The following is a 23735-nucleotide window of genomic DNA, read 5'->3' on the forward strand; positions in this document are numbered from 1 at the left end:
GACCTTTAAAGCCCTAAATGGCATTGGCCCAGTATACCTGAAGGAGCGTCTCCACCCCCATTGTTCAGTCCGGACACTGAGGTCCAGCTCCGAGGGCCTTCTGGGAGTTCCCTCCCTGCGAAAAGTGAGGTTAAAAGGAACCAGGCAGAGGGCCTTCTTGGTAGTGGCGCCCGCCCTGTGGAATGCCCTCTCATCAGATGTCAAGGAAATAAACAACTATCTGACTTACAGAACACATCTGAAAGCAGACCTGTTTAGGGAAGTTTTTAATGTTTGATCTTTTATCGTGTTTTTAATATTCTGTTGGGAGCCGCCCAGTCAGATGGGCAGGGTATAAGTAATAAATTATTATTATAATATAACTGCATGAATGCTATGTCAGGGCAGGAAGTCCCCATCTAGTCACCCGTGGGCTGTTCATTAGGGAGCAGCTGAAAGGACGAAAAGACTTTGATATTGTACAAAAGCCTGCAATTGTAGCTCGCTCTTCTGCAAAAAGATCTGTTGCAAGACTAAATAAAAAGATTCCTTCAGTAGCACCTTAAAGACCAACTAAGTTTTTATTTTGGTATGAGCTTTTGTGTGCATGCACACTTCATCAGATACACTGAAACAGAAGTAACCAGACCCTTATGTATATTCAGAGGGTGGGGGGTGGGGTGATGGGAATGGCTGATAGGAGTGGTAAACCTGTTGATGACCCTCTGAATATACATAAGGGTCTGGTTACTTCTGTTTCAGTGTATCTGATGAAGTGTGCATGCACACGAAAGCTCATACCAAAATAAAAACTTAGTTGGTCTTTAAGGTGCTACAGAAGGATTTTTTTTATTTTGTTTTGACTCAGACCAACACGGCTATCTACCTGTTGCAAGACTGTTGAAGCAGAGAGGGAAACTTGGTTCCTTTCAAACCTGTTACAAGCATCCACTTTGCAATTGCAAGCAAGCAATTTTGAGGCCGCAATTACATTTTGAAGTCTGAGGATTTGAAAAGCTATAAGGCTGGGCTTGCCGTTCACCTGTGCACTGACGTTATTGGCATTCTTCTTCTGCAATTACGGAGTTCTTTTTCCAGACAGATAATGTGTGTTGCAGAGATTTTTTTAAAAAAACTAAACTTTGTAAAACGTGAAACTTGAGCGGAGTGACTAAGAGCTGTTTGCTTCTCTTTCGGTGGGAAATAGTTCTGTCTTTGTGGGTCGAGAGTGTGCAACTGTGTGTGGATCTAGTTCTGTGCACTATTGGATTTTGGGCCCCTGGGAGTTTTTCAACTGGATAATATGGCTCTCAGCTAAGGGAGAAAAGATAAATCATCACCCTTAGACCTAAGTGATATGAAATTCTCTAAGAACTGCCTTGCTGAATCAAGGTCAGAAGTATGACCCAGCCCAGTCCTCTGTCTCCAACAGTGTTCAGCCAGATGCCTCTCGGAATGCTGCAAGCAGAGTTAGCCATGTTCCAGTGCTTGTCCACAGCATCTGGTAATGAGGAACATTGAAACTCTATTTTCATTTATCACTGGTGGTGGTAATGGATAGAATCATAGAATTGTAGAGTTGGAAGGGGCCCCAAGGGTCATCTAGTCCAACCCCTGCAATGCAGGAATCTCAGCTAAAGCATCCATGACAGATGGTCATCCAACTTCTGCTTTAAAACCTCCAAGGAAGGAGAGCCCACAACCTCCCAAGGGAGACCCTTCCACTGTTGAACAGCTCTTACTATCATAAAGTTCTTCCTGATGTTCAATTGGAATCTCCTTTCTTGTAATTTGAAGCCATTGGTTCGAGTCCTGTCCCCCACAGCAGGAGAAAACAAGCTTGCTCTTATCTTCCATGTGACAACCCTTGAAATATTTGAAGATGACTATCATATCTCCTCTCAGTCTCCTCTTTTCCAGGCTAAACATGCCCAGCTCCTTCAACATTTCGTCATAAGGCCTGGTTTCCAGACCCTGCCTTGATCATCTTGGCTGCCCTCCTCTGCACACGTTCCAGCTCGTCAACATCTTTCTTAAATTGTGATGCCCAGAACTGGACACAGTAATCTAGGTGAGGTCTGACCAAGGCAAAAAAGAGTGGTCCTATGACATCCCTTGGTCTGGACACTACACTTCTGTTGATGCAGCCTAAAATTGCATTACAGTGGTGCCTAACTTAACGAATGCCCTACTTAACGAAATTTCCGCTTAACGAAAGGATTTTTCGAGCGGAGGTTACCTTGTTAGACGAATGCGTTTTACGAAAAATTCGTCTAGTGAATTGCGGTTTCCCATAGGAATGCATTAAAATTCAATTAATGCGTTCCTATGGGCAAAAAAAATTTCAAAATTTTTTCAATGCATTCCTATGGGATTCGCTAGACGAATTTTTCGCTATAAGAAAAGACCCGTGGAACGAATTAATTTCGTCTAGTGAGGCACCACTGTAGCTCTTTTCACTGGCGGAGGAAGAGGAGTACAGGGGGAGCGCCCCGTCCCCAGCAGCACGATCCCAGCAGGGTGCCATTGCGGCTGGCTCCCCACCCGTGCTGGGCGCCACGCCCCTGCAGACGGTGCCACGCCCCCATGACGCATGTCAGCTCCGCCTCCACCTGCTCTCTGCTCCTCCCCCGTGCCGGAGCATGAAGCTCCACCACTGGCTCTTTTGTCTCCTGTTGCATCATACTGTCAATTAGGGTTGCCAGACTCAATAGTGGACAGGACTTCTGTGCCTTTCATTGCCCTGCTCTCTTTTGAGTCTGGAAACCTTAAAGAGAAACCAGCAGACCCTTTGTTTAATTTCCAAGCAAAAGGTCTGCTGGTTTCTCTTTAAGGTTTCCAGACTCAAAAGAGAGCAGGGCAATTAAAGGCACAGAAGTCCTGTCCACTATTGAGTCTGGCAACCCTACTGTCAATAACCTAAACAGTACCGTAATTTGCCTAATTCATTTGCAAGTTTCTGGAACTAACAAGGAGCAAGGATCATCCAACCTCCAGGGTAACAACTTAGTAGCTGAATAGCACTGGGGCTTGCACTTGTCTGAAACATCATGTGCTTTGAGTTGGAAGCTTTTGACTTCCAATTCCTGTATATGCAAGCCTGTGTATCTCAAATGCAGGGTGCACAGAGAAAGTCTGCATCCTCCAGAAGTCCCTGCAAAATATGACCCCTTCTCCTGTCACATGCATTCCATCCTGACATTTTTTTTGCTAGTCAGGCAATACTTAGGAACTTGTTTTAAAGCCAAGGCGTCACTAGCAGCCTTGCACCTGGTGTGCTGCCATTCCTTTTGCTGATCCAGAGTGAGGAGCTCCACCTACTGGCTTAACAGCCATGATGCAGTTCCCAACCAACTCATTGCCACTGAGTTTAAGGACATTTCCAGACTCCTGCTGAGTGAGATACAATCACATGGTATTGTTATAGGAATTCTAAGGTCTCAGATATAGAATAAATGTTGGTGACTGCACAAGGTAAACACATATACGTAAGTATATAAGCCACATGTCTAAATCAGTACAGGAGAGCAATCCAAAAGCAATCTTGGCTCTCCCAAAGACTAAATATTCCCTCTGCCTCCTTAATCCCCCTTGCCTGAGAACAGGTAGGCAGATAGCAATCAGGAGAAGTTCCTGAAGGGATTCCTCTCCTATATCTATGAAGCTCCTTTGTATTGTCATTGTTTGCCCAGATGCTCTGCATCCAGAGATGTCTGTTGGCATCCTGATTGTCTTATCAAATGCTAATGTTTTGTGTAAACTGTGTCTGGAACTATGTAAAACTTGCTAAATCCTCAGGAATAGCACACCTTGGCCTGCCTGAGCCACAGCAACACCATCTTATGTGCATAGTAATTTCTGTTTGTAAAGGGGGTGTCCTTCTTCTCCAAGCCAAAATGCAAACCCTTAAAAGAGATGTTTCTTCTGGGTTCACAGCCTCCTGCCTCCATCCATTCATCTCTGACCGATCATGGACTTAGGGGACTCAGTCCCTTGGGGGAGTTGGGCAGCAAAAGCCAACCACCCCTATTTTTTCTATATCACTGGCAATTTCAGTTTGTGCAATTATAGTGAGTTGGGAGGTATTGCACAACAAACCCACTACCCTAAAGGATCAGACTATTGGTTATAAGAAAGGTGACAGGAAATTGCACTGGATAGCACAAGAAGCGAAGAGCCCAGGTGGATCAGGCAGTTGCCCATCTAGTCTAGCATACTGCTCTCACAGTGGCCAATGTTGTAAACAAAATCTGCCCTGGTTACAGGTAGGTAGCCGTGTTGGTCTGGGTCGAAGTAAAATAAAAAAAAATTCCTTCAGTAGCACCTTAAAGACCAACTAAGTTTTTATTTTGGTATGAGCTTTCGTGTGCATGCACACTTCTTCAGATAGCTTAATCTGCCCTTAGAGAGTCCTTTGTAGGTTCTCCATCGGTAGGAGGGAAAAAACAGAGGCCAACCAGAGAATATTGAGAAGCAAAGCAGCTAGTAAGCCTGATCTTTATTGACCTGTTGCAACAGGGTGTTCTCTCTCACACAGGAGAAAAGAGAAGGACCCAGAACAAAGGTGTGCCTGCCCTTATATAGACATTTCAAATTGCCCACCCTGGAGTCCAAGACCACCCCCAGAAACCTCATACATAGATCGCAGAAGGGGTGTAGCCCAAGACCACCCCCAGAAACCTCATACATAGATCACAGAAAAGGTGGTTTACAACAGAAATTTTAATGTTGTTTTTGCGGACACACACGCGCTAAACCCTGTCTGTGGTGCCTGATTCCCCAAATAATGAGACAAGAGACCAGAGTATGGGTTAAAATTGGCCACAACTTTATTGAACTTCAGAAGTGGGAAACTTGGCCTAGTCCTTGGCAGGTAACCCTCTCAGCCTGTCTGGCTGAGGATACGCAGGCGGATGAGGCACAGTGAGAGGGGACTGTAAAGTGCAGACTTACCTTCCACTATTGCCCTTCCACTAACCCCATCCTGGGAGTTTGACCTATCTGCCGCCGCTCTAGGGCCAGGGACTCCCGATTTTTGCCCTTTAATGGGCTCCTGCAAACGCCGCCGCATGGGAAGGGAGCCTGATTGCATCCCTCCCAACATGAAGATAGACAAAAGGAAACATCAGGCCTGGAGAGAGCGCCCAGATAGACATTGGGCCTGGAGAGAGCGCCCAGGTGAGCGGCAGTGGTGGATGAGCCCATGGGACATGCCCCTGCTGCAACAACAGGCCACAGCGCAGCCCCCCCTCAGGCGCACGCAACCCCCAACAGGAGTGGCGGCCGCGGATGGGCCCGCAGGACCCCCTGCATGCCGCCGCAACAACAGGCCGCAGGGCAGCCCATCGGCCTAATTAAGGGCCATGGGGTGCCCGGAGAACAGAAGAAATTAGACGTTCTAAACCGTCAAAGAAAGGCTGCAAATTGCGGCCTAGCCGGGCAGTGGGCCATGCCCCCGACCCACAATAAAATCATAAAAAGGCCTGTACGTACCTGGATCCGTAAGAGAACGCTCATGAAGTTCTTGACTCCAGCAGGAAGAAAGAACAAAGAGGCTTGACCTACTTTCTTTGGCCTAACTCAGGCATCCCCAAACTGCGGCCCTCCAGATGTTTTGGCTTACAACTCCCCTGATCCCTAGCTAACAGGACCAGAGGTCAGGGAAGATGGGAATTGTAGTCAAAAACATCTGGAGGGCCGAAGTTTGGGGATGCCTGGCCTAACTCCACCTCCCCCTGGCCAGGCATCCTTTGTCCTACCTGGCCAGGTGGCGGGTCATAGGCCAACCGGAGCAGGTGGAAATTCCTGTCTGCCAGGTGATAATGCCTTATCTAATTTCCTTTCCTGGTAGTCTGGCCATTCCTTTGAGATGGTAATCACTTAATTCCTAAGACAATGGGAAGGTTCCCTCACCCCCTCCCTCCTTGCAGTGAAACATTTGATCAGTTTAAGAGTCAAATTGCTTCCAGGACTGTCTTCCTGTACTGTTTTCAGTCATTGGTTTATATATTTATGTACGTGTTTGCCTTGTATCATTTATGAACATTTATTATATATCTAAGACCTTACAATTCTTATAACAATAACCAGATGCCATCAAGTGTGTTCTCCTCCTCCTCCATGTATTTGTCCAAAACTCTGTTAAAGCCATCCAAGTTGGTGGCCATCACTGCCTCCTGTGAGAGCGAGTTCCACAGGTTAACTACTGTGGCGTTCACACAGAGCCCCCGGTCGTTCCACGGACTATTGATCCTGTGCCACCACGTCTATTCTCTTCCACTGCCACCAACCAGCTTTCCCCGGTAATATATTCAGACTCAGTCAGGTTATAACTATTTATAAAGCCTCTGGGCTTTTCTATTGGTCTACGTACCCATTCCTTTCTCTCCCCCTGTAAAGACATTTCCAAAAGAACGGGTAAACGCCACAACTATGCACTGCATAAAGAAGTATTTTATCTGTCCTGAATCTTCTTTACTTCTAGTTGAAGCCACTGGGGTCTCCGAGATGTGGGGGGACAGCGAACAGCACTTCTCTGGATATTTAACTATTTTTAAACTATTTTTAATGAATAGTTACAGGTAGGTAGCCGTGTTGGTCTGACGTAGTCAAAACAAAATAAAAAAAATCCTTCCAGCAGCACCTTAGAGACCAACTAAGTTTGTCATTGGTATGAGCATTTTGTGATGCCTGCTACATGCCAAGAGGATGGCCACGGTTGGGCACACCAATGGCCCCTGAAGAACACGCCAAAACCATAGTGGCCAGAAGCATCAGAATGGACCTGGAACTCCACCCCAGGATTGAGGTTTTTTTGTTTTTGTGCCAAAATGAGACCCCATTATAATCCCACAAGAATGCAAGCCAAGTCTTCAAATCATCCTTTATCTGCTTTGTCACCCTGAAGTGATGGTGGGGGGCTACCCCCCCCCGGCCGTGAGCTGCACCAAGCGTGCACAGAAAGCACGACCTGTCGCAACTACCCTACATGCAAAATTGAGGTGGTCCATTAGGGATTGAACCTGAAGAAGGGTAGCCTTTTTAACCCCCAGCATTGTTTCCAGCAACGCTTTCAAGGATTTGAGTTTGGACTGTGGGAGGCGTGATAATGGCTGAAGTGTGTCCAGTTCAATACCCAAGTAGGAAAGGACCGTAGACGGGCCCTCGGTCTTGTCAGCGGCCAAAGGTATGCTCACATGGTATGGCATCATTTACAGACCCGCCCCTAGGATATGGCAGGTTGTGTATCATATGGAACTCACCAGGGAGTTTATTGGGCACTATGCCAAGCGGGGAAACTATAAATTTTTTGAAAGGGGGGGCAGAAAAAGGGCCAGCTACCCTGCCTAAACGCCGCTCTTTTTCAATTTTGTTAAATGTTACAAGGGGCATTTCCCTTACCGACTTTTGATTGAGAGGGGTTCTGGATACCGGTGAACTGGAGACGGGGATGCAGAAGCCGTAGCATTGCCTCCATTGTGGTTAGTAGCAATAAGGCAGAGATTGGGTACTACTGTACATTCCTTATTGGACTCCAACTCCCATTGTTCCCAGGCAGCATGGCCAGTGGTCAGGGATGATGGGAGCTGGAAGATGAGCAAGACATTCCCCAAACTGCTTCTGACTTGGTATGAGACAGACTCCTATGATTGGGGACAGGCCATATCTAAGTGGAAGAGCATCTGCCTTGCATGGAGAGGCCCCAGGTTCAGTCCTCAAGACATATCCAGGTAGGGCTGGAACTGCCATCTTCCTGAAAACCCTGGAGAGCTGCTGCCAGTCACTGACAACACTGAGCCAAGGGGACAGATGGCCTGACTTCCTGCGCATCCCACAATTTGTATGTTGACAAGCTGGAATGTGTACAGAGGACGGTAAATAAGATGATCAAGGGTCTAGAAGACTAGCCTTATGAGGAACAGTTGAGGGAGCTTGGTATGTTTCGCCTGGAGAAAAGGAGATTGAGAGGAGATATTGTTATAAGAAAAACTGCTCCCTTTCCCTTATGGGGTATTCCAGAGCCTGCAAGGAGAGCTTAAGTGGGTTCCCTATTGGTAGGAGAAAATAACAGAGGCAACCAGAGTATATTGAGAAGGAAAGCGGCTAGTGAGCCTGATCTTTATTCAAGGAACTGTTGCAACAGGGTCCCCACTCACCACATGCAGGAGGGAGAACCCTGAACAATGATGCACAAGCCCTTATATAGACTTTTGAAATTGCCTACCCTGTAGACCAGAATACCCCCCCCCCAACATCATACATATGTCACAGAAGAAGGCAGTCTACAGCAGAAATCACAGGAGGCGGCGAGCTAAAGCAGAAATCCTGTATGCCGTGATACCTGGTAATGGTCACTGGGTAGCCTGGCCATTAATACACAAATACGCCCTTAAGACAGGATTTGCAAGCGAAAAGACAATGGGAAGTCTTTCCCCACAGGCCTCCCTTACTGCAGAAGAATATCTGAGGTCATTGGGAGAGTCAAAATGGCTTCAGGATTGCTCTCCTGTACTATTTCAGACACATGGTTCATATATTTAGATATGTGTACATTTGTGAACATTTATTCCATATAAAGGTAAAGGTAAAGGGACCCCTGACCATTAGGTCCAGTCGTGACCGACTCTGGGGTTGCGTGCTCATCTCGCATTATTGGCCGAGGGAGCCGGCGTATAGCTTCCAGGTCATGTGGCCAGCATGACTAAGCCGCTTCTGGCGAACCAGAGCAGCACATGGAAACACCGTTTACCTTCCTGCTGTAGCGGTTCCTATTTATCTACTTGCATTTTGACGTGCTTTCGAACTGCTAGGTTGGCAGGTTATTCCATATATGAGACTTTAAAATTCTTAATAGCCATCATCAAATATCTGAAGGGCTGCCACCTGGAAGGGGGAACAAGCTTGTTTTCTCCTGCTTTGGAGGGTAGGACTCAAACCAATGGCTTCAAGTCACAAGAAATGAAATTCTGACAAAACACTACAATTCTAAGGTTCTATATATCCACGTTTCTTTGATCTCCTTCCTGCCATGCCACACTACTTCTACCGTAAACATCACTAACTCCCCTTCTCCCTTCAGTCTGTAATGCAAGGACACAGTTCTGAAGAGCAATGCTTGGCAAGTTCTATGTCTCTCTCTTTACAGCTGTTGTTGACCTCAGATGCATGATGAGCACAGCACAGTGCACATGTGCTTAACCTTTTCTGCCTGTCTTGCAACTGAACATTGTCCTCCTTTTCAGGTTCCCCATTTGCTCCATTCCCTCGTCCCTCCATGCTCGTAAATTTGCAGGCCGGAGACACAGCTGTGCCCAAGAAAGGAAGGGCAGCTTGGTGGTTCAAGGAGGCCAGAGGATAAAAGTGGTCCAAGTTTGGCCCCCCTTCCTGCATCCTGAGACAACACAGGCCCAGCTGTCCAGATATCTTCCTGGCTCTGCTATGAAAGTTTGACAACCCCAAGTCAGCACTCCCTGCCCAGGGCTGACATCACCCCATGGACAACTGTGTTACGCTGCCAGGGCTGGCTATGAGAACCTGACAAGGAGACAGTAGATAAGCTCCTTTCAGCACAACGTGAAGTATGCAATAAACATCTATCTGTCTGCATTGGGGAGAGGAGGAAATTGCTTTTATGAGAGGCAGAGGGAGGGTAAACATACAGGAGTTTATGAGGACAGTTTATGAGGACAACCAATTATCTGGCCACCTCACCATGAAAAAGTTATTGTAGAGTTGTTCAGAAAGGGCAACCCAAATGATCAATGGGAGAGACTCTCCTACAAGGAAAGGTTGCAACATTTGGGACTTTTGGTGGAGAGGTGAAATGATAGAAGTTTATAAGATGATGCATGGCATGGGTAAAATGAACAGAGGGAAGTTTTTATCCTTGGACTCAGCTAGATTGGTAAAGAAAAAGCATTGTATGACATCCCAAAGAATCAGAAAAGACTTTTTATGTACATGACGACAGCCGCACAGATGGTACTAGCCGGGAGATGGAAAGAAGAAAGAGTCCCTATCAGAGAGGAATGGCAAACTAAGCTGTTGGAATACGCCGAAATGGTAAAACTGACCGGAAAGCTCAGAACCAAGAAGACAAAAATAATGGGAGACATTTATAATTTATTTAGGAGGCCACTGTAAGCAGATAAAAACATTAGCAGGATTCTAATAACGCTTGTAACAAACACTATGGACAATATGGACAGATACAAAATATAGATTATGAAATAATATGCAGTTGAAAATGTTGACAATAGAACCCATGGAGGGGATGGTGGGAAGTCCTGATATTCAGAGAAATCTCTATACATGGATATGTATTTGGTATTGTTACAACTTTACATTTGTAAAATCAAATAAAAACAATTTCAAAAAAGAAAAGAAAAAGCATTTTTATATGTGTTGTATAGGCAATATAGTACTGTGACACCAGATGGCGTTGTGTAGTCCCATCTTTCCCTACTGGATTTCCCTGTATGAGATTACGTGTTTAATTGAATCGCTTCTTAGACATGTCTAGATCCAGCCCCTCTCTCATGACAGCAGAATTCATGGGCATCCAATGACGCCGAATGTCGGAAAATTCAGGACAAATAAAAGAAATGACTTTGTCCACACAGCACAGAGTTAATGGAACTCATTCCCATATTCTTCCTTCCTGCAGAGTCCAGCAGCTAGTATTCAGAAGCATTAGTGCCCCTGACTGTGAATAGTAGAATAGTCATCGATAACTATCTTCTCCATAAATTCATCCAATCCTCTTTAAAAGCCATCCACGTTGATGGCCACCACTGCCTGCTGTTGGAGGGAACTCTGTCCTTCAAGTACGGACTACTTCTCCTTAGAGAACACACATGACATGTTGACATATCTGCATATTGCAAAGGGTTATGGGTATTTGTGAGGGCACACACTCAGTTGGCATGACCCATAGGCCATAAACTAGAGCACACCCAGTGCTCCTCTACTCTTGTGAATGCAAGCCAACTTTCAGGGATGTCCTCCCCACCACCACGATGGCTGTCCTCCATGAGAACCTCATCAACACCTAGTAAAACTGGGACTCCTCCAAGCACAGTTTGAAAGCCCCTGGAATGAATGAACATGCCCCTGAACATGTGCAGAGTGCACTGTCCTCACCACACAGGAGCAGCAAATGTCACAAGTTAAGTTAAAATGCCTTTCATATTCTGTTTCTAGACCAACTTGAGTCCATGTGTCTCTTTCCCCCCATTTAGGAATGAAGCCCTGGTTTCCTGGGATTAAGAACCTTATTCAAAAAGTGCAGCTGTGCACAGCCCTCCTGTGGCTTTATTTCTTTTTGGGTGGTGGTGGAAATATTTAAGAATTTGGAACCGTCTAAAAAGAAATGGACATTCTCCAATAATCCAATGATTATATATATTCCACTGAAGCAAATGTATGCTTATGTTTCGGAGGCTGGAGTAACTCGTTTTGAAGCCATGACATCATCTGCCAAATTCCTCCAGGATCTCATCCAATGAACACCATGAAGTCCCGATCTATGTTTCTCCAGTGTGGTTTTATTTCATCTTTTTGCGGGGGTGGGGGTGAGATGTGCTCTGCTCCTAAGGTTTCCTTCTAAGGAGAGATAATTCCGAAGTTCCAGTGTTTGTCAAAAAAAGAAAAGATGGGAAAGAGATGTCAGCCAGCATACTTCGTTCTGTTCTTGTGACAGAGTACCATCTTTCATGTCGACTAGTCCAGTGTGCAACACAGTAGCTTAGTGAGCCAATTCAAGTCTGCAGCTTTTTAAGAATCCCCTGTAAAAATCCCTTTTAAGAATCCTTTTAGCAGCTGTTCTGGGTCTGCAGCAATTAACGGGATTCTGCTAGTCACTTTTCCATTAACAGGTTCACTTGCTGATTTCTGGGGCTCAGAACTCGGCTCAAGGCAAAGCAGAGCAATCTGGGTTTTCTTGATTTGGCAATCCTATCAGCAGACACTTATGGGTGAGGGAGAAGAGGTGCCTGTCTCCATTAGACCCTGCCTGTTTTGCTTTCTACCCGCAAGTGGCCGGCCGATGAACTAGGAACATAGGAAGCGGTCTTATGCTGTGTTCATCCAGCCCAGTGTATTGTCTCACTGACTGGCAGCAACTCTCCAGGTATTCAGGCAGGTGTGGTGTCTCTCCCAACCCTTCCTGGAGGTACCAGGGAGTTGAGTTAAATGGCAAACTTACTTGAGCCATTTGGATTTGTTCAATTTTTGAAGGCACTTTTTGATACAAAAAGGCACTTTTTGATACAAACTTTGAAAGACTGTGCCAGGGGAAAAAACCCTTTATGGTGAAAAAACCATGTAATGTAAACCACAGCAAGAGACCACCACTGTTAAATCCCACATTAGAACTTGAAGGAAAGCTGTGATTATACTACTCACTGAATGAGACTTCCTCCTGAGTAAATTGGAAAGAATGGAAGCAGGCCTACACCACTGGCTGTGATGAGCAATCAGCAACTTTCAACTCTTCTCCTTTAAGCTTTTCCCATTCCAGTTGGTCATTATAAGAAAGTGTGAGAAAGACTAAGAATATCTGCCTCAGACTAAGAATATCTGCCTCACTTTGATTTTGTTTTCCCCTCCTCCCTCCCAATCCCTTTTCCTTATGTGTTGTCACATAAATATTGTAAGACAGGCACTTTATATTTGATCTCCATTAAGTCGTTATCAGACCCCTTTTAAGGGAGGATAGACAAGGTAGAAATGCCTTAATACGGTATGTATTTAGGAATAGAGCATTAATATGAAATATGCCACTGCTTTTGTTTAAAGGTAAAGGGACCCCTGACCATTAGGTCCAGTCGTGACCGACTCTGGGGTTGCGCACTCATCTCGCATTATTGGCCGAGGGAGCCAGCGTACAGCTTCCAGGTCATGTGGCCAGCATGACAAAGCCGCTTCTGGCAAACCAGAGCAGCACATGGAAACGCCGTTTACTTTTCCCGCTATAGCGGTTCCTATTTATCTATTTGCATTTTGATGTGCTTTCGAACTGCTAGGTTGGCAGGAGCTGGAACCAAGCAACGGGAGCTCACCCCGTCACAGGGATTTGAACCGCTGACCTTCTGATCAGCAAGCCCTAGGCTCAGTGGTTTAGCCCACAGCGCCACCTTGAAATACATGAGATAGGGGCCCCACTAGAATTTATCCTGGCTTTCCCCCTCCCCCAGCCCTATTCCTTTTTTTTTAATGCTGCTGCATTCATCATTATATCAAGGATGGTTTAGTAGAGATTGGTAAGTAAATGGACCAGGGGATCTTCCTAGCCAAGGGCAAACGGAGCTGTAGAAATCTGGCTTCCCCAATCTATAAAGCACAATTCTATACCTTGTATAGAAATGTAGTATGTAAGATAAATTAGGAATGGCACTTGGGGCGTGCTTTGATACCATTGTTAGAGTATCTCTTTGTATTTTGTCTCTGTGTATAGATGAAAAAGAAAGCTAATTTTTTATGTGGCCTACATTGCAACATAACCTGAATTCCTGGCTGGCCCTAACTGGCATTTTCACTTGTTTCATCGTATTATAAATACAAAAAGGGGTAAATCAAACATTTGAAGTATAGATATAAATATTGAACTATTTTCTTCTGCAGGCTGCACACTTTTCTTTTTATAACAGAGGACATAAATATTTTTTCTCAGTTTTTCAATAAATGGTTTAACTATTTAAAATGGATCACAAGCAAGTTCCTTAAAATGGAAGTCTTAAAATGGCACTGGAAGCCTTTTTTCACACATTTTTAGAAGTGGACTATGTAAGTTACAAGATATGGTTATAGGTTATGGCTACAATTCATGATTTGTCTGAAGCAAGACAAATCACAAGCTTGGGTTCAGGCAACATCCTAAGTCAAACCATGGCTTAGCTCAAAGAAACATGGCAGCATCAGGATTGGAGGAGCAAAATTGCCACCATCACGTCTCTTGGGAATATGCACGTTCACACCAAGCCATGGTAACAAGCCAGGGGTTGTATCCAACGTAGTGTTAAGATAAAGTCTCTTAATAGTAGATTTGTTCCACTGGCAAAATGATTGCACCAGCAGAACAGTGTTGCATGAGAAAATGCACAAGCAGGTTGCTAGTACTTTTGTTGTGCAATAGTTTGTGCTATATATTGCCCAACAAATTTCTGCTAGTGCAACTGCTGCATTGGATTTCTAAGTGTGCAACGTTCGAACACACCTGTCCACTAGCACAACAGCCCTTGCAGACAGGGAATGCTAGAGATAGCCCAAAGCCTTCTGAACAGCATTGTGGTAAAGGAGGAATCATAGAATCATAAAATAGAATCATAGAGTTGGAAGAGACCACAAGGGCCACCCAGTCCAACCCCCTGCCAAGCAGGAAACACCATCAAAACATTCCTGACATATGGCCATCAAGCCTCCGCTTAAAGACCTCCAAAGAAGGAGACTCCACCACACTCCTTAGCAGCAAATTCCACTGCCGAACAGCTCTTACTGTCAGGAAGTTCTTCCTAATGTTTAGGTGGAATCTTCTTTCTTGACATTTGAATCCATTGCTCCGTGTCCGCTTCTCTGGAGGAGGCAGGGCTGTTCTCTTGACTATTAAGGACCAGTTCAGTTTGGCTCTCACTGATGTGTTTCCATCCAGAGGTGTACCTAAGGAGCTGGCGAAACCGGCTTCTGCCACAGGTACAACCCTGGAGGGACACAAAGATCACCTATCAGACTATGGACTGTATGACATATATGTGTATGGTGACACAGCAACACTGTGGTAGTGAGATCAAACATGGGAGAAGCTTCCTGCCCTTCTCCTGCCACAACACAAAGGCATGCAGTAAAGAGGCTGTTTTGGGGGGCAGGGGGCAATGCAGATATAGCTCCTTGAAAAGGGTGAAAGGTACCTGGGTACACTTCTGTTTCCATCATCTATGTAAAAACTTTGAAGAGTTGTTTTTCCTTTGTTATACGAATTTTAAGGTCTCAAATATAGAATAAATATTATTAAATGCACCCATATCTAAATATATAAACCATGTGTCTAAAACAGTACAGGAGGGCAACCCTGAAGCCATTTTGACTCCCCCAATGACCTCAAATATTCCTCTGCAGTAAGGGAGGCAAATGGGGAAAGCCTTCCCACTGGTCTTTTTGCTTATAAATACTGTCTTAAGGGCGTATTTGTGTATGAATAGGGAGGAGGACACAAGGAGAAGGGTACGACAGAGGACAAGATGGTTGGACAGTGTTCTCGAAGCTACCAACATGAGTTTGACCAAACTGTGGAGACAGTGGAAGACAGGAATGCCTGGCGTGCTCTGGTCCATGGGATCATGAAGAGTCAGACACAACTAAACAACATGGGTGAGCCTGTGACCTGCATTCAGGAACTATAGTATTAACCATCACATAAGAATGGCCAAGCTGCCCTAGTAATGCAATCAGTGACCATTATCTGGTATCCTGGCAGAAAGGATTTCTGCTGTAGACCACCTCCTATGATGTATGTATGATTGGGGTGGTGGTCTTTGGCTAAGGGGGTTGGACAATGTCAAAAGTCTTTAAAGGTTCCTGCACGCTTTTGTTCAGGGTCTCTCCCTCCTTGGAAGGAGGAGGAAACTCTGTTGCAACAGAAAAATAAACATCTGCCTTGCTTTCTACTGGATCTAGTCTCCATCCATTTTTCTCTAACTGATCATGGACTTAGGGGACTCAGAGTCCCATGGGAAGTTGGGCAGCAAAAGCCAAACCCCAATTTTTACAACACTTTCTCCCTCCTCACCTCTCTCTCTCTGTTGTGCCTATTGCAAGCCATACAATTCTGACCTTTTCCCCAATTGATCTGGCAGTTTGTTCCACAACAGCAGGGTAAAAATGCTCTAAATAAAGATTACAATGATATTATTATTTGAACTACTGTTTATTTTAAAAAAGCACTTATCTATTTGATTATCTCATGTGTATGCTGGCCCATAATGAAGTTCTTTCAACATCTTACAATAAATAAGTTAAAATAAAATTGAAATACAGAGAAATGCAAAACTATTAAAAAAGAGGAAAAACAAACAAAACTCGCTGCACCTCAACAATGAATAAAAGCTAATAAAATCTTATTCCAGGATGGCTTAGAACAGGCACCCCCAAACTGCGGCCCTCCAGATGTTTTGGCCTACAACTCCCATGATCCCTAGCTAACAGGACCAGTGGTCGGGGAAGATGGGAATTGTAGTCCAAAATATCTGGAGGGCCGAAGTTTGGGGATGCCTGGCTTAGAATAATGTAAAACGCAATAATATCAAGTACAAACAAAAGCAAAATATAACAAAAATGGGAAGATAGAAAATGTTCTAACAGCCAATGATTTAAGATATGAAATATTAAAATGTCTTAAGATGAAAACTTCAACCAGGCCTCTAAAAGACAGTAAAGTGGGTGTCCAGCAAGATTTAGTGATGATCTCTCAAAAGTAGTGAGTTTAGGGGGCTGGTGAGCTATTGGAGAAATCGTTGCCCATTGGCCATGCAACATCAGGGCCAAAGGTTTTCCACACCTGGACAAGTGCCTTAATTCTTAATCAGAATGTACAACGTCTCTAACATGCTATAGCCAGATTGACATGGGCATCCTCAGGGTTGTGGCTGCAGACATTTTGTTAAGATTACTTGGGTAAAACCTCTTTAGCTGCTGGTGGCTTGCTCTGTTCTTAAGACCCCAATAAGTAACAATATCTCATTAGGCCCAGCTGTGCTATGGAAGTTTAGGGCAGCATCTCAAACTATAGACAGTGCCAGTTTTGCACAGCTGGGCTTAAAAACCACTTGGGCTCTTGAAAATCCTGGCCAACTCTGTTTGCCTTCAAACAAAACATTTACAAGCATATAAAAACTAAACATTTGAGGTTCTGATACCAAAGCTCTGAATCATGGAGGGCAGTTAAGATTTCTCCCAGACCCTAAATGGGGAAATTGTTTGGGCAGAGAAGTGCTGTTTGCTATGAATAACGTCCTGTTTAGCGGTAATTGCTGCCTCCCAAAGGGTGCACTCAACTTTACAGCCGGTGTGTGGGTTACGCAGAAGTAGCCAAGGGTTTTAGGGCGTTACGTTCAATGCTCAGTTTTAGGTGTAGAATGCTGGAGATGAGAAGGCTTTGACCAAAAGGCATAGAAATATTTTTTTTACCGGTAGTTTGGGATATCAGGAACAATTTGAAAGCATGCCATGCTTTGGGAAAAGCAAGAGAGTGCCCCCCAATGCTTACTGGATTTTATTAATTTTAGGAACTCTAAAGCACAGGGCACACACTGGTTCTTGCAATGGAGGAAAATATTTAAGAAATGAAGCCTCCCCATAAATCTTTCACTCTCAACTCTCAACTCCCCCTCCTTCTCTAATTCCTATCCTAATAACTTGCATAAGAGAGGAGGCTGTGGCATTCACACAGGGCCCCCGACCATTTCACGGGCTATTGACCCTGTGCCACCACTGCTCTGCTGCCACCAATCAGGATCCCCCTGGTAAATTGCTGAGTCACAGTCAGGATTTTAAGTTAAACAAAGAAACAAGTGTTTATTTTAAATACCAACAAGCTTCAGGTATTAGTTACACTGTTACACAGTTTTCTCAGTCTTAAACTTGTCTGAATCTCACTCTAGCTCACCACCATCAAGTCCCACACACCAACCCTCACAACCACTACTCCCAACTCAACTGCTTCTCAACTGCTTCAGGGCTGGGCTATTAAAGCCCTAAGCTCCGCCTCCGGCTTCTTATTGGTCAGCCTATTAACCCTTTTCCCACTCCTGCAGAGTTGTAGTTCCCCAGGAATGGGCAAACACCACAGAGGCCTGTCGGGGATGGAGTCCTCGTGTAAAGGGCAGGAGGGGAAATGTGCTCCCGCCTACACACACACACACACACACACACACACACAGAGAGAGAGAGAGAGCGCACTTGAGGTTTTTCTCTTGGCAATTCTGGAAATCCCAGTCACTTTCCATTTCCTTACTGCCACATTAAAAAATGCAGGGCTGAAGTGCCACAGATGAAAGCACAGAAAGGAACTCTCTTCTCCATCCCTGAAGTTCTTGCTCACCATTAGGAGAGTGATTTTCAACACAGGTATGGCCCTTTCCAATTGTAGTATTTTCCTGTGCAGCCTGGAGAGCTCTACACTTTTAGGGAAGCTTTATGTTTAATATATTATTGTATTTTGGTGTTCTGTTGGAAGCCGCCCAGAGCAGGCGATGTATAAATAATAAATTAATATTATTATTATTACATTATCCCTGAGCTGTGTACACACCATAAACTTAATGCACATGTCCCAAAGAATCCTGGGAACTATAGTTTGCTGAGGGTATTGGAGATTATAGCTCTGTGAGGGGTATAGTTCCCATGATTCTTTGGGGGAAGCCATGTGCCTTAAATGGGTGTTGTGTACAGAACCCTAATCTTGCTGGGGTAGAACGTCACAAAAATAAAGCTTTCATAGAAGCTGTGGTACTGTTCTTTCAAACTGCAACAACAGGTGATATCTTGGTTCCAACTGAGTAACTGTAAATCCATTGTTCTATTGTGAATGCAGTTTCTTTCCCCACTTTTTGTTGTAAAAATAAGCCCTTAGGATTTCATTTCATTAATATACCTTAGATGATGCTTGTTAAAGGTACTTTTTATTTTTAAGAACTAGGTAAGAACACAATTGATAATAAAAAGTGGTTGTGTAGAAAACCAAAACTAAAAGCACAACAGTCAGAATCCAGGAAAGCTTGGGTAAACTTCTATGCTTTTAAGAGGCATTTAAAGGTCATTAATATCTCAGCCTCTTGAATCAACCAAGGAATTCTAGAAGGAGGGTGGCTGTGGAATGACAAGTCTCCTCAGAAAATTTTAAAATGCTGCTTCGTCAGTGTTGTCGTGCCAAGGCAAGATTTTGGGGCCTACAAAGTGACAGATTGACTAGGAAAGGCAGAAGGCAGTCCATCATGGTAACGGCAGTTGGTGAAACAGAACCCACATCTTTCTTTGAAGATTTCAATTCGCTCAGCTTGATAGTTCACCAGGATGTCGGTGTCTGACAACTGTCCATAGACTTATCAAAAAAATGGCAGGAGGATGAAAAGCCATCAGTATAAACTGAATTTCTCATTACAGTGGAACCTCGGTTTATGAACACCTCGGTTTATGAATTTTTGGTTTACGAACGCCGCGGACCCATCTGGAACGGATTAATTCATTTTCCATTTCTTTCAATGGGAAAGTTTGCTTCAGTTTATGAACGCTTCAGTTTAAGTACTCTGCGGACCGTCTGGAACAGATTAATCCACTTTCCATTACTTTCAATGGGAAAGTTTGCTTCAGTTTATGCACGCTTCAGTTTATGAACAGGCTTCCGGAACCAATTGTGTTCATAAACCAAGGTACCACTGTAGATGATGCTGTATCTTGAATTATGCCATCATAATCCTGTCAGCCAATGGAAGCATCTTTCAATCTTTGCTATTGCCAGGCTAACTTCAAAGTATATTTTCTTGGAAACTTTAACAGCTATGTTAACAATTCTTTTTCCTCTACCTATTGAATGTATAACTGAATGTCAATTATGAGATGGATGCTGAAATCTAGGCGGTGAGACACAAATACCTCAACACCTATTTGTAGCCAGAAATAAGCTTGGTCTACTTCCAACCATACCCATCCAACTCATTTGGCATAGCTCTGTACAAGTTAGTATATTTCTCTGCAGATCGCCCCCAAATACAGACTGGATGATAGCGTGGCTCCTCAAGGTACTGACGTACTGCATTCCTTCTGGTTGTATTTTAGGGTTCTATAAACAGCAGTTCTTACACACAAAACTTGTGTGGGTGTATTTTTTCCATAAGTCTTAAGCAACACCAGCTGCCAACACATACCCCCTTCAGGAATGATTTGGGCACAAGCTGTAGAAGATACACACAGTATCTAATAGTTTTAAATGACATGTACACACATGAACATTTAAACCGTATAATCTGTTCCACCTTCAGCAGCTGGAAATTTTGGCTATCATCCAGGAGTCATCACATCATGCAGTGTTCTCTGCAGTGTTCGAAACCCCCAAGGAATTTCATTAGTGCAAGCAGTTTCTAAGCTCTAGGCGGAGTATTGCTTCTTTTTGTCTTCAGAGGACTAGACCTTGTGAAAAATAGATTTTAGCTGTTCATTTTCATCTTTGTATTGTTATTTTTAAAAAAAGTGTGCTTAAGACATTCAGTTGTTGTGCCCATAACCTAAGCTTAAAGTGCCATTTAGTTCCTAGCTTTCATAGCTCTGTCTCCAACACTGGGTGTCTGGAAACAGTGGCGAGATGAATGAGGAAAACAAAGGTGAGTTTCAATCCTGGGCAAAAAAGAGGTACTGAGGATGTGTGGTTTCCATGTCTGAGAAATTGGTAACTTGTCTACCCTGGATGGGGTTGCGCTCCCCCTGGAGGTTTGCAGGCTGGGTGTACTTCTGAATCCAGCTTTGACACTGGAGGCCCGGGTAGCTTCAGATGCTAGTTGTACCTGTTATAGCTGGTAAAAGGTACAACAGCTATGGCCTTTCTGGGTTAGGAATGCTTGGTCACAGTAATTCATGTAGGTTACTTCAAGATTGGATTACTGCAATTGACTTGTATCAGCTTCCCTAGCACTTAATCCAGAAGTTGTAGTTAGTTCACAATGCTGCAGCATTAATTCTGACAGGATTGAGACTATGCCAGCATATAACAGCTCTGCTCAGAGACCTGCAAAGGTAAAGGACCCCTGACAGTAAAGCCCAGTCGCAGATGACTCTGGGGTTGTGGTGCTCATCCCGCTTTACAGGCTGAGGGAGCTGGCATTAGTCCGCAGTTTTTCTGGGTCCTGTGGCCAGCATGACTAAGCTGCTTTTGGTGCAACGGAACACCGAAACCAGAGCATTGCACAGAAATGCTGTTTACCTTCCGACCGGAGAGGTACCTATTTTCCAACTGCTAGGTTGGCAGGAGCTGGGACCGAGCAATGGGAGCTCAACCCCTTGCAGGGATTTGAACCGCCGACCTTCCAATCAGCAAGCCCAAGAGGCTCAGCGCCACTAGCATCCCTTCAGAGACCTGTACCAGTTGCCAAGTTCAAATTGTTACCAGTTCAAGAACAAATTGTTACCAATTGCCAAGTTCAAGTGTTACTATTAGTATATACAGCCCTTAAACCTTGGGACCAGCTTACTTGTGAGAATTATTTGCCCCATATATGCCCCCTCAACTAATTCAAAATGCAGAACGGGCATTGTTACAAGCAGTACAATACTCATTCCACATTCGTAAGAAATCAGTCTTTATAATCCAGTTACAAGAATGCTTTATATGCCCTAAAGATAGAAATAGATCCTATGCTTTGTATATGTTCTTAAGCTTAGCATTGTTTTTTTTAATTACAGGCATCAACTGATTTACACATGTTCAGTATTTGCACAACCTTGCACATCACAATGATCTGGAAGTGGCTGGAAAAGGAGATATAATGTGGGGCAGAAGCGTAGGTTTATGCATGTTCTGCAGTCTCAAAACAATGACCCAGAATGCAACTCCTGCACAAATTGGGGGCTGCCTGTATTGAATATTTTGATTTTCAGGCCCAGAGATGTTCTCAAAGCAACTCAACATGGATACTGTCATTAAATGTAAACAGTAATGACCTGAATAATGAAAAATAATCAGAATATTAAAAGTTATTATAATCAAGAATTTCAAGAAGCCTAAGAAAAAGATCCTCTGAAAGGTATCAGTGTCAGGCACGTATTCCAAGCCTAGAACACTACAAGCTGCAATGCAGAGTTCAATGAATAGACCAGAAATTTAATATGCTATTTGTTAGCAAATTAAACAAACTCTTATCTTGAAATCTAGTTCTTCACATATAGGTTCTCAGCCCATGAAGTTTAAATTTCTTCATGAGGCCACCTGGAGTCTTTGCATATTCTTGGATTTAAATTGTAAGGCTTCTTGGATGAACAGATGTGTCAAATTCTTCTGCATTCTTTTATGGGTGGTCCAGAAGTTCCGCAGTCATGCAGTCCATCAAGTGAGATCCAGTTTCCCGTTCAAATTACTATTTTATTATATTGTACATCCTTGAATACATGGTTAGCCTTTTGTTCTTCCACAAGATGCAGAGCCTCAAAAATAAAACTGGATGTAGGTCAATGATCTAATGTAGCTTACACCAACATTCTAAACATGTTTGACAGTGGTACATCTTATTCTAAATCTTTTAAAAATTTCATCCTATTTCTTCCTGTGATTTCACCACCACTGAAAAATATTTACTTACCTAGTCTTGCTACAAGCATATTTTCCAGCTTCTCCAAATGCATTATTTTGCCCGGAGTCATTCATACACCAAGTGATTTCTCCCTCCTCCTCTGAACTGTTTCAGCAGGTGTATATTTCAGGTGTTCTCAAAGTGGTGAAAACAATTTGCTGTCAAATTCATTTGTAAAACATTCATTTCTTAATTTATTAAAAAACAAGAGGCAAAAAACAAACCAGTTTCTCTAACACAATTCAAATAGGAAAAAACAGGCAAAGGTATAAAATGTATTTTGAGCTAAGATTCCACACATATCTACTCATTTTTATTTTTATTTTTGGCTATTTAGCATTTCTACTATTAAACATAGTGCTTACCGGTAGCATAGAGACTCCAACCCAATACTTACTATTTCAATTAGCAGCAGATTCAACTATCCCTACTACTTTTCCAATTATGTCTCTTTGTAGATATTTTGTAGTAAGATACTAGCCGATTGTTCTGAACTATGACTGTTCTCCTGAGAAAGGTTAATGCCATTATCTAGTCAATGTTTTGTTCCTTATGTGTTCTGGAATACCTGGCAAGCAGACGAAAGCAACTCGAGAAAAAGCACACTATTTTAATTCCAAGGACTACACAGAAACAGATCGGTATTTTAATGCCAAGTCCGACACGAGAACGTTAACCAAATACTATTCTTCTGAACTTTAAGAGCACAAAGAGTCCAATAAAAGGTGCTGAAACGCACCTTGAAAAAACCAATTCATCTTTAACGACAATTAGGCAAGGAAAATATATGAACGCGAGTTTTTTTTACACAACACAACACACCCAAGAAAAGACTTAATTACATTCACCCATCTAAAAATAAGGCACGAGAAGGGGGGGTGAACCCCCTGAGAGAAAGGAGGCGATAATTGACGAGAGAAAGACGCCGCCGACGCCATTTTAAATCGCCGTCTTCTTCATGCAGCCGATTAGGAAAATGGCTTCTGGGCGAAGCAGCAAACGGCGCGGCTTCGGAATGACGACAACGCGCGCCCTGGTCCGAGGGAGAGCGGGAGGAAAGGGGGAGAACGAGGGTCCCAGTCGTCAATCGGGAGAAGGGGGAAGGGGAAAAGAGCGCGCGCTCGCACCTCGCTCGAACGACGATCCTGCAAATGTCGCATCAAGGCTTCTATGTTCACTGCGAACCGTCTGAGGGAAAAACCCCAGAATTTCCCAATGCGCACGCGCAGCAACCTACCGCCCCGCCTCTCCCCCAACGGTTAAAAACGGTCACGCGGGGGCGGGGGAGGAAAGGAGAGAAGAATGCGTCCGGAAACGGTGGGGGATGGGAAGGGAAGCCGCTTTCTTTCACTACCTCACGCGGTGCAAACAGCCCGTCGGGACACGCAGCTCTCATCCGCTGTCATTCTCTCTCTCTCTCTCTCTCTACTC

At 44.1% G+C, this 23735-nt stretch overlaps 1 long non-coding RNA gene across 1 annotated transcript; it reads right to left on the reverse strand.

Annotated features, from left to right (window-relative positions):
• Positions 1–3309: 3309 nt before the first annotated feature.
• On the reverse strand, positions 3310–23722 carry LOC132591325 (uncharacterized). Its single transcript, XR_009556909.1, has 2 exons — positions 4660–23722; positions 3310–4609 (listed from the first exon to the last, which is right to left on the reverse strand). It is a non-coding gene; the product is annotated as an uncharacterized LOC132591325 (long non-coding RNA).
• Positions 23723–23735: the final 13 nt, after the last annotated feature.

This window comes from Zootoca vivipara, chromosome 17 (assembly GCF_963506605.1).
Source record: "Zootoca vivipara chromosome 17, rZooViv1.1, whole genome shotgun sequence".
Classification (NCBI taxonomy): domain Eukaryota; kingdom Metazoa; phylum Chordata; class Lepidosauria; order Squamata; family Lacertidae; genus Zootoca; species Zootoca vivipara.